Source organism: Rhagoletis pomonella, unplaced genomic scaffold (assembly GCF_013731165.1).
Source record: "Rhagoletis pomonella isolate Grant_MI unplaced genomic scaffold, Rhpom_1.0 Rhpom_scaffold_01732, whole genome shotgun sequence".
Classification (NCBI taxonomy): domain Eukaryota; kingdom Metazoa; phylum Arthropoda; class Insecta; order Diptera; family Tephritidae; genus Rhagoletis; species Rhagoletis pomonella.
In genome coordinates, this window is record NW_023460286.1 from 28,476 (window position 1) to 39,306 (window position 10,831).

At 37.0% G+C, this 10,831-nt stretch overlaps 1 long non-coding RNA gene across 1 annotated transcript; it reads left to right on the top strand.

The window, feature by feature from the left end:
• The first annotated feature begins 1,734 nt into the window (after positions 1–1,734).
• LOC118752674 lies at positions 1,735–2,501 on the top strand. The gene is made up of 2 exons (XR_004994725.1): positions 1,735–1,997; positions 2,066–2,501. It is a non-coding gene; the product is annotated as an uncharacterized LOC118752674 (long non-coding RNA).
• The last annotated feature ends 8,330 nt before the right edge of the window (positions 2,502–10,831 follow it).

Genomic DNA, 10,831 nt, shown 5'->3' on the forward strand with positions numbered 1-10,831 from the left:
AATAAGCTGTATTTTTTGAATAAAAAATATAATAATCATCAATCAAACAAAAACAAAAACTAATCAAAATGTCGTGCCCCTATTTTGTTTGCCATGACTATATATACCAAAACATATTTTTCGGCATATTTAATTTGCTGAGAACAGTGAAAGAAATCCTCACCATTGGTGTATTAACCATACCAACCAATGTTGCCACTGCTGTTATTTTTACGTTCCAAAAATCCTACCAAATCAGTTTCCAAACAACCAATTTTTGTATCATCAGATCATGATATTTTATTTCGTTTCATATTTACTTTATGTAAAAATTTTAATCTTTGAGATTAATTCAATTTATATCAATTATCTTATGTCTAAAAAGTAAAAGAAAATGCAATGGATACCTATAGAACATATAGCATTTAGTAGACTTTAGAGCTTTTCAACATCAACAGCAACTTTTTATAATCGCCAATCGACAATTTTGCTTACAATTTTTACAAACGAACACTACGCTAGAACAGTAGAATGCAATCCTACAAGTAACCAGTTCCGCGCCAAAAGTTTCCGTGTCTGAACTCAGTCAATGCAGAAGAGCCCTACACAATTTTGTCTACCGAAGGAAAATAAAACTACCAATTTGACCAAAATGGTAAGGCTAATGGCGACACTACTTGTGGAATGTTTAATAGCTCATATCAGTGTTGCCAAACATGGGGTTTTCCTATCAAAACTGGTAGGTTTATTTTCCATTTGGTAGGTTGGTTGGCTATATTGGATTTTGGTAGGTGAATGTCTATGCGTAGTTAATTTGTTTTTATTGTACTAGCTGTATTTTGGTTTTTCTAAATGTTATGTTATCTACGTTTTTAATAAACTTGACATCAAAAATATACTAAAAACTTAAATACAATTTTGGTAGGTTTTGGTTGAGTTTGGTAGGAAACAAAATTTGTCCATGGCAACACTGGCTCATATTCAAACTCGTGGTGTATTAAGTACACACACACTAGCTTTGTTTCTTTACTTTTGTAGCAGATAAGTATCAGGAAGACGAACGGGAAAAAAAATAAAACGAAAATTGCCCCTTTCCCACTCCATAGCACCTGCAATATAAGTTTGCACCAAAAAAATTTTATACCATTAGAATTAGAAAAAAAGGGTGGACAACGCCACTGCTTCGTTTCTTTCTAGCTTAACGGGCCGTATTCTGCACTTATGCCTATTTTCACTAAAATCACAGTTTTCCACAGTTTGCAGACTTTATTTATTAATTATTACAAATCATATTTTCACAATTTAAAGCAATTAAAACTCATTTCCTATAGAAAAATGGAGTATTAATATAATTGACTCTTCTGACATTTTCTTTTATCATTCCCTTCGGTTTTGTTTATTTTTACACGAGAAATTTATTCTATTATTCTTGACGGCTAATACCATGTTCAGACCGCCATCGAAAACATGTTTTAGTTGCTAAGACTGGTTTTCGACCTAAAACTTGTGTTTTCGTCCTTGTAAAATCTGTCAAACGAAAACCAGTTTTCGCTGAAAACTACTTGAAAACTCACATTCCACCCATTCCAATCGGTGTCTTCACTTGTTTTTTAGATATATTTATCGAAGTGTAAGTCATATTTTATCATCTCTAATATGCTAGTTGGGATTTATTGCCAATTGGCTGGCCAAATTAAAATATAAATAAACGATAAAGGTTGCTAATAATAAGAAAATGAAAGAAAAATATTATGGTTTTGTTTTTTCGTAGCAAAACTGTAAACAAAGGATGAAAGAAATGTCAACGAAAACTCCAACAGCCGGTGCGAACAGCTTACAGTATTTTCGTTGTCGGTCCGAACATGGTATAACACTATCTTGTGTAAATTCGCCTTGCTATTGATAAATATCTGTAAAGAAACAAAGCTACTGTGTGGTGTATTCAATATACATTTTTTGGTGAATTCTTTGGACAATTGTCAATTGCCCACAGAAATTATCAGGAATTGCGGAAAGAGGTAATTTTGTAAACAAACATTCTTATCATATTATCAAGAGATAATTGGTATTTTTTCTTATTTTTCAGATCTCTAGCTTATAGGCAGAGTCAGCAGCATACGTGGCGATTTTCGGAAAATAGTTTTCGTAGCGTTTTTGATGTTCTTTGGTTTTGTTGACATCGTCTTCTACCTCTTCATAGTGATCTTTTAGCGACTTGATGTGTTTTCTGCAGCGATTTAAACTATAAATTTTGATTTCTTTCAAATTTATGATATAAATGAAGTGCTTTGTGATTTGAACAAGTTTGTGCGTTGGTTTGGTTTGCCAAGAGGCGTAAATTTGCGTGAAAAGTGGGTGCACTTTTGCGGTCAGAAAAAATCGAACTGTGCTGATGCTACGTGGTTGCAAAACACTTTCTATCAGGTAAACCATATTTTATGAACACCTTTGCCTCATTTTTATTCAGTTTCAGTTATTATATTTGATGATAAATGCCAATATAATCGCACTCAACCACCGCGCATTTTTCGTTTTCTTTGTTTGTTTTCATTCTTAGGTTTTGTACTTAAAATGACGATATGTATACTAAACCCTACCCTGTTTATTTATGTATTTATCATTAAGAAATTTCCATTAAAATAGATACAGTTCAGTGTCTAGCAAAATATGTATGTATAAAAACGGAAATAATAAAATTAATGTTTTTTAACTTAAGTGCTGTCTCTTTTATTTGAATGAAGGAATAAAATGTATACGGGGTTACATAGTGTGTATTAAAGGAAAGAATACACCTTTTTTAGCATTAATTTGTAATTTGTGAACCAAATAAAAAAAGTGGTGCATTTTAGGAGCTGGTGCAGTTTTCGTACTAATCTCAATGAATAAATAGTACCAAAACGTTAAAGGCAGAATTTTGAGTTGAGAAGAAGTACTGGCGGGATGACAAATACACCAAAATATTATCTTTTATTTAATCTAAACACATATGTACCAAAATTCATAAATATACACCAAGTTATACACCAGTGTGCTACTTGAGCACTTTTAAGGGAACATACAATACATATACACACAGTCTTTCTTAGTTTAAAAATTCATCCCTTCATAAATGAAAAAAATTAGAGCAAATTAAGCATATACAACTTTCCATCTCATGTCAAGGATAAATAAATTTTCCAAAGGGCTAAATAAAAGGCTAGTGGCAATTTTAAATTTATGTGGCCAAAAAAAGTATGTGGTAGCTAAATCTAGCCACCAAAGAGCTACAAAGGCAACACTCGTTGGGGTTTATAATAAGGAAGACTAGAGCGTTTAAAGGTCCATTTAATTTGAAATCACTCTATATTTCACTAGTCAGGAGTCGCCTAGAATATTGTTGTCAGTAATCGTGCACTTCATGGTCCCCACCGAAAATTTATGGAAAATAATCGAAATGGGTATCAAAAGACGCGTATTACTACAGGTAATTAAGAATCCGAAGACGGAAACTTTGTCAGTTCCAAATTCACGTTAATAAATGCTTTAAACAAACACATATTGGTATCTAAGATGTTCACTATATGTAGTTTACTCTAACTAAATCTGTAAAAAAAATCGCGAATCTTATTGGTTTATTTAAATATTAATACGAAAACAATGTACAAAAAACCGGCTTCTCCTTTATTCTGCTAGTTGCAGCTAGGTGTAATAAAAACATGGCGGTACTTGGTGTTTCCAATATATTACTTTTAGAGAAGGTTTTAATTAGTGATGCCAATAACAATAAAAGTTGAATGATTTTATGTTGTTTATAAATAAAAAAAACCGCCAGTCCCTTTTTCTGCGTAGGCGGCCTTTGGACGCGCTTAGGGATGATAACCATTATTACGCAGAATCCTACTTTCTGTGTTGCCGGAAAAGAGTGGCAAAACTTCTTTCTGCGTAGGCGGCCTTCGGCCGCGTTTAAGGTTCATAACCCCTACTACGCAGAATTCTCCTTTCTGTGTTGCCGGAGAAGAGTGGCAGAACTTCTTTTTGCGTAGGCGGCCTTCGGCCGCGCTCAGAATTATCTTTCTGTGTTACCGGAGAAGAGTGCCAGAATTTCTCTCTACGTAGGCGGCATTTGGCTCCGCTTAAGGATCACAACCCTTACTGAATATGCAGAATTATCCTTTCTGTGTTGCCGGAGAAGAGTGGCAGAACTTCTTTCAGCGTAGGCGGCCTTCGGCCACCTAAAACACCAGTAACATTTTTTTATTACAAATTATTAAAATAATTACTAAAAGTAAAATCTCGCATTTTTTGTTATTGGCATCACTAATTAAAGCCTTTTATAATAGTAATATACTGGCAACACTAAGCAACTCGATAATTTTATTACAACTAGCTGCAACAAAGGAGACGCTGGTTTTTCGTACATTTTTTCGCTTTAATATTTCACTAAATCGCGATTTTTCGTTAGAAATACAATTAAAGTGAACTATAGTGAATATCTATATACCAATATGTGTTCAATTAATGCATTTATTAACGTGAATTTAGTACTGACAAAGTGAACTAAAATCTGACGGTTTTTTATGATACCCCTTTCGATTATTTTGCACCAAATATTAATACGAAAACAATGTACAAAAAACCGGCTTCTCCTTTATTCTGCTAGTTGCAGCTCAGGACCAAAGTCACAAAATTACTAAACATACACCCCGAGTGCAGACAAAATGTTAAGAATGGCGGCACTGGTTCAAAAAAGTATAAACTCTTATATTAACAGTAATCTTTCCACAGAAGATTTAACCGTAGTGGCACTTATGAATGCAAAGAAGGAAGCACTACTTCTCGCACCATGCTACATGTGTCATGAAGAAGATGCAGAAGATGGTGGTAGGATCCGACTCAAACTCGCACCACACTGTTTGGGGGAGCGCGGACGTCAATGAAAGAGGTGAGCCTCTACTCAATTTTATTATTCAAAGTAGTCTAGAGGTAGCGAACCGAGGTAGTGAGCCAAAATATGTTGGACCTACCTCCATTCTCTGATCATGAGTACTTCGAATTCAATATTTCTTTCTCCCTCAATCCCAAAATGACGACCCTGAGGAACCCAAGGAACATAAACTGGGATCTCTATAGGAAGATTGTAGAGGGGAAACGATTCGAGCTAAAAGAGCTCAACACGCACACTGAGATCGAAGAGAATGTGGTATTAATAACCACGGCTCTCTGAAAAGCGCGTTATAACCGCAAATCCAATCCCGCGTGGTGGAACATGGAGCTTCGACAGCACAGGCGCGAAGTACGTGAACTCTTCAAGCTGTCTAAGGCAGCAAATGATGAGTTTTTCTGGGAGGAGTACAAATACCTCTTAAAAAGCTATAAGAAAGAAATCCGTAGGTCCAAGAAGCAATCGGAGAAGGCCTTCTGCGGCAGTATGGATAAAGCAAACAAAGTAGCAAGGTTAGGGAAGCTACTGTCCAAGCAACCGTCCACGCCAATATTAATACGCAGAAAGGATTATGAATGGACTGAAAGCTGGGAAGAATCGCTTCAGGTCCTAGTCGATATGCACTTTTCAGGATGTGTAGACGTGACAGACATGCAATCTGGAAAAGATAACGTAAAGGACATCCCACCCAACATTATTACAACAAGCAAAATTGAATGGGGAATAAACAGTTTTGATCCCTTCAATTCACCTGGAGCTGATGGAATTTTCCCGGTCATGATTCAGAAGGTCACTCACGTAGTGATCCCATGGCTAGAGGCGATGTACATGGGATGTCTGAGGATGGACAATGTGCCTGTGCACTGGAGAGATTCGAGAGTTGTGTTCATACCCAAGGGAAGTAAGGCCAACCCTCTGTACTCGAAAGAATACAGAACCATCAGTTTAACTTCATTCGTCCTAAAAACGCACGAGAAAATCCTAGGCACACACATAAGAGGCAGGCTAACGCAAGGCAGTCTATCAAAAGCGCAACACGCATACACAAAAGGAAGATCGACAGAGACTGCACGCATATAGAAAGAACGCTGGAACAGTAGGCCTACGCTTTAGGTGTGTTCTTAGACAACGCCGGAGCTTTTAACAACGTATCAAGATAGGCTATTCTAGGTAGCATACAAGCAAACAACGTGTAACCTGCTATTCTTCTATGGATAAAAACCGTTTTAGGCTGTAGACGAATTAGAGCAGAATGGGGTGAAGCCAGGCTGACCAAGCAGGCGGTAAAGGGCACACCACAGGGAGCGGTGCTCTCACCGATCCTATGGCTGCTTGTGGTAAACGACCTAATAAATAAATTTGAAGCTAGGGCGCTCAAACTAGTTGCATATGCGGTAATGGTGACCGCAAAATACCTAGATACCATAAGTGATATATTTAATGGAGCTCTCAATACTATACACCAATGGACTACTCGCGAAGGTTTAGGGATTAATGCAGACAAAACGGGCATGCTAGTTTTTACAAGAAAGTACAAGATTCCTGCGCGGAATTTCTCTAAACTGAACGGCACTGAACTCAAACCAAAAGACCGCACCAAGTACCCAGGAATAATCCTGGACTGCAAACTGCTGGTGAGGTACAATGTAGCGGACAGAGTGAAGAAAGCGAGTATTGCCCTTTACGCATGCAAAAAGATGCTAGGTGTTACTTGGGGCCTATCCTCTGCCCTAATGCATTGCTACACAGCAGTAGTGAGACCAATACTACTTATGGCGCTGTAGTTTGGTGGACCGCGACAGAAAAGAGCACTTATCTCAAGACAATAGAGGGTGTTTACCATCTCCCTACTACTTATGGCGCTGTAGTTTGGTGGACCGCGACAGAAAAGAGCACTTATCTCAAGACAATAGAGGGTGTTTACCATCTCCCTCTATTTAGTAAAACAGGAGTACTGAGAACAACTCCAAAGGCTGCACTGGAAAAAATTCTCAATATCCCGATTTTCGGCATCACCGAGCAATTCTACATAGAAATTGGATAGTGGCGTCTGGAGAATAAAAACCAAACTAAAATTTGTGATCCAGTGTTATTTTAATAGTTCTAATTAGTCTGTAAAAATTGAATTCTGTAGACTATATACAAATAAATAAATAAATAAATAAATAAAGTTTTGCGCATTTTCCCTGCTGGCCAGCATTTTAAGGCGAATTCACCATTCGTGTCCGGACACTTTTTGTTAGTAATTTTACGCGTCCCTTTCCCACTCTGTCTCACTGAGAGCGCGACAAAATGTGCTGAACTCTCTTTGTTCGAATTAAGTTGATTTAGATTTTCTGTCCGAAGGACTTGATGATTCGGGTTGCCGCGTTCTCCTTTTTAGCGTTTGCAGTGAATTGCATGTATTATTTGCCCTCAAAATCGTATGTAGGCAACAATATAATCTGCTGTTTGCTTCAGAACAAAATAAAATGTGTCGAACTGAACGGTGCACCGTACTTCAGCACCCTCTCCGGCAAAAATGTTTGAGAGCAAATAAAAAGTTGTCCGGACACGAACGGTGAACCCGCCTTAGCCTCTCGCACTCACGTATTTCTGCCCCCTCTCCATAGTGCTCCAAATGGGTATTGCATCCCTCTTAAAGGCCCTACACACGGATCGATTTGTCGGCCAACCAGTTGGCCAACCGCTAGAAGTTGGTGGTAAATAAGCCGTGTGTAGGCAAGTTGGCAAACCTTCGTCAAGTTTTTCGTCAGGTTGGAGTAAAATCAAACATTTTTGATTTTTGAGGCAGATTGGTCAACTTTTTGCTCTGTGTGTAGACAAGTTGGCAACCTAAAATGCGATTTCATTTTTTTAAAGTAGTTACGTTAACATGTGTTTTTCAGTTCGTTTCGCTAGTGAAAATGCGTATAATTTGTAAAAACGGGGGCGGTAGCAATAATAAATACATAAAAATGAGAATCATTCCTGGCATAGCTTAAAAGTTTACCAGTGCTGTTGTGTTGTTCACAGTTCAAAAACTAAATTTGACAGGATTTACATACACTGATGAATCAAAAGAGAAGGTTGGAGTGGCTCAACTTTTATTATACAATTCAATATGCTTTAAATTTCGTATATTTTTTCTATATTTTGGGTTGATTTTAAACAGATCACGAACACATTAAGTGGTTCCTCTTTAGTTTAGAAAATGAGTTTGTTATTTGAAATCCATGTTGGTTTAAATCGCACACAATTTCTTCCAAGTTACAAGAGTGATGGACATCCTTGACCATAACACGATTTTTTCTGGTTTGCATATTCTCATAATGAGTGCCACTCTAATTTACGTTAAATTTTTTAAATTTTTCTGTAGTCGGAGCTATGGAAAATGTTGATTTTGTACGAATCTTTGCCAGTTAGTTTTAAAGCGAAACCATTGGTAGTATTATATTTCAAAATTTTGTGTATTGACAGATAATTTTTCAGAACTTCTGAGATCATTATTGGAGGCGGTCACATTACATTAATTTGGTGTGGCAACTTTTTTACATTTTCTAAATTAACTTCTAGTGAGCTTTATATTTTTCGCTCTTTGTTTGACCTTTTGGCCACGGACATAACGCTTTCGTTGGGTTATTTAGTACGGCAATGGAGGATATGCCTTCTGACGACCACAAAACCAAAGGTGAACGTGAATTGTTTCGAACCAGTTGTAACCGAAAAAAGTAACAAGATGTTTTCTTTTTGGGTTACCATGGTAGCAATTTTAAATTATTTGCAAAGAAATGTATTTTCAATCTGAAATCAACTTTGTTTGAATGAATGTAAATTAAATTTTGCATTTGAAAACACGTTTACATACCTTTGGCTGTAGCTGAATTTGCAGAGATGCTGACTGTTATTGGTTATATTCCAGAAGGTCCCAAAATGTTAAGATGTTAACAAACTATGAAAAAGCACCTGCGACGTGCAGACTGAAAGCGTATTTCAATGAAAAACCCGCCAAACAAAAATCTATTTAAAGTAAACAAGCCCCCCGCTGCATCCCTTTTTCAGTAGTTTCGAACTAGTTCTAAATTCGTCATTTTAGATATAGATTTCTAAAATTGTTTTTTTTAAGAACCACATATCGGTGCTTTTGAACTGGTGGCGATCTAGTTACTATCGGACTGATTCGTTTTTGGCGATAAAGATCTAGTACGGAACTACAAATTTGGTTCGCCATTTCGGGGTTTCCCTACAGGGTATTTATAAAACACAACAAATCAGCTACTTCCCAAATGCAGATAAGTGTCGTCTACCAGTGCAAAATTATTATGCGCATTTGTGTGCTTGGTTATGTGCATATGCATGCCCGCCTGTCACGCGTTTAAGTGATCTTCAGGTGAGGGTGGAGGTATGGTATTTTCAGGGATTGTAGGAGCAAGTTCAGGATTTATTTATTTATACCCGGGCTTCTGTTACCTTTTGTTTGTGTTGCCAGGACACCTACAACCTTCCCACCCCTAAATACGGCCTTGTTCGGAGCTACAACTCGGTGAAAAATAAACGAATGGTTCGCGGATTCTGTCCACTAAAAACAAAGACAGTCTGCAAAATATGCAACACAGAATCCGGGGTAACCACAAATTATAACTTCGCTTCTCCTGCACCAGGAACTTAGTTTAAGAGGTTTTTTAAACTTCGTGAAACAATATGTTCATAAGACGTAGCTGTCGTCTTTCCGTTGACTGTTTGTCTTAGAGACGTATAGTTGAGTAGTTCCGCTCAGCTCAACGGGTGGCAACATTACGCCATTTTTCCATCGTTAATTTTTTTCGCTACCTGAACTCATCATGTTGTGCTCAGCTTAAACAGCTGATCGAAAAGACTTACGCCGCTTAAGTTAAATGTAACGCCGCTTTGTTAGGTCGCAGCTGCAAACGAATTTATTCAATTTTATATTAATGACCAGGGAACGGATTTTATGGAAATTGCCTTTTTTTCTGCTAAAGCGATAGAGTATATTCGATTAAGAATGTCCACGATTTAGCTTTCCCTGATTCCATATATACACATTTGATGTTGCCTTTTTTTGCCTTTTTTAAGATATTTGCCTTTTTTTTGCCTTTTTTAATATATTTGCCTTTTCTACCTTTAAAAAAGTGATTATAGCATTTACAATTTTTTTTTTTAAGATTAAAAAATATACACATGCCCATGCGGCTTATAGAAGCGCAGGGACCTCTTGCCAAATTAGTGTTGAAAAAATTCAAAGCCGTTTTCTCAGCTATCGCAGGCTTGAAGACAATAAGGGGTGTGGTAGTTCATAGTTTTTCTCTTTTTACTTGTAATATAAACATTTCTAAAAAAATATATTTTTTGATTGTTCTTCATATTTTCTGTCTTTTTTTAGTGCCTTATTTTGCTTTTTTTGCAAAACCTTTTTTTTTGCCTTTTCCTGCCTTTTTCGCTATTTTGTTTTGCCTTTTTTTGCCTTTTTTACAATACCTAGTGCCTTTTCCTGCCTTTTTCGCTATTTTATATTGCCTTTTCCAGCCTATTTCGTTACTTTATTTTGCCTTTTTTATAGGTTTTTAGGTCCTAAAAATCCGTTCCCTGTTAATGACTAACTAAAATATTTATTGTCGGCCGCTCCACTCCGCAACACCTGGGTTCGAACCCTGGTCAAAGCAACATCGCAAAAATTTTGAAAAAAAGGTTTTTTCTTAACAGCTGAATAACTCAGTGAGAGGGGAGACCAGTATGTTTGCATGTATGTATATAAAAAAAATATTTATTGGACCAAAAAGTAGTGGGTAGGCACTGTGGCCAATGGTAATCAACTATTACCACCTCCGCATGGTTGTAAGCCATGCAGAGTCCGCAGAATGCTCCGGAAGCAGTGTCCGGAGGATGTATCCGACTAGGCAGAGCATCCTTTGAACTGCCATCAAATTAAAACTT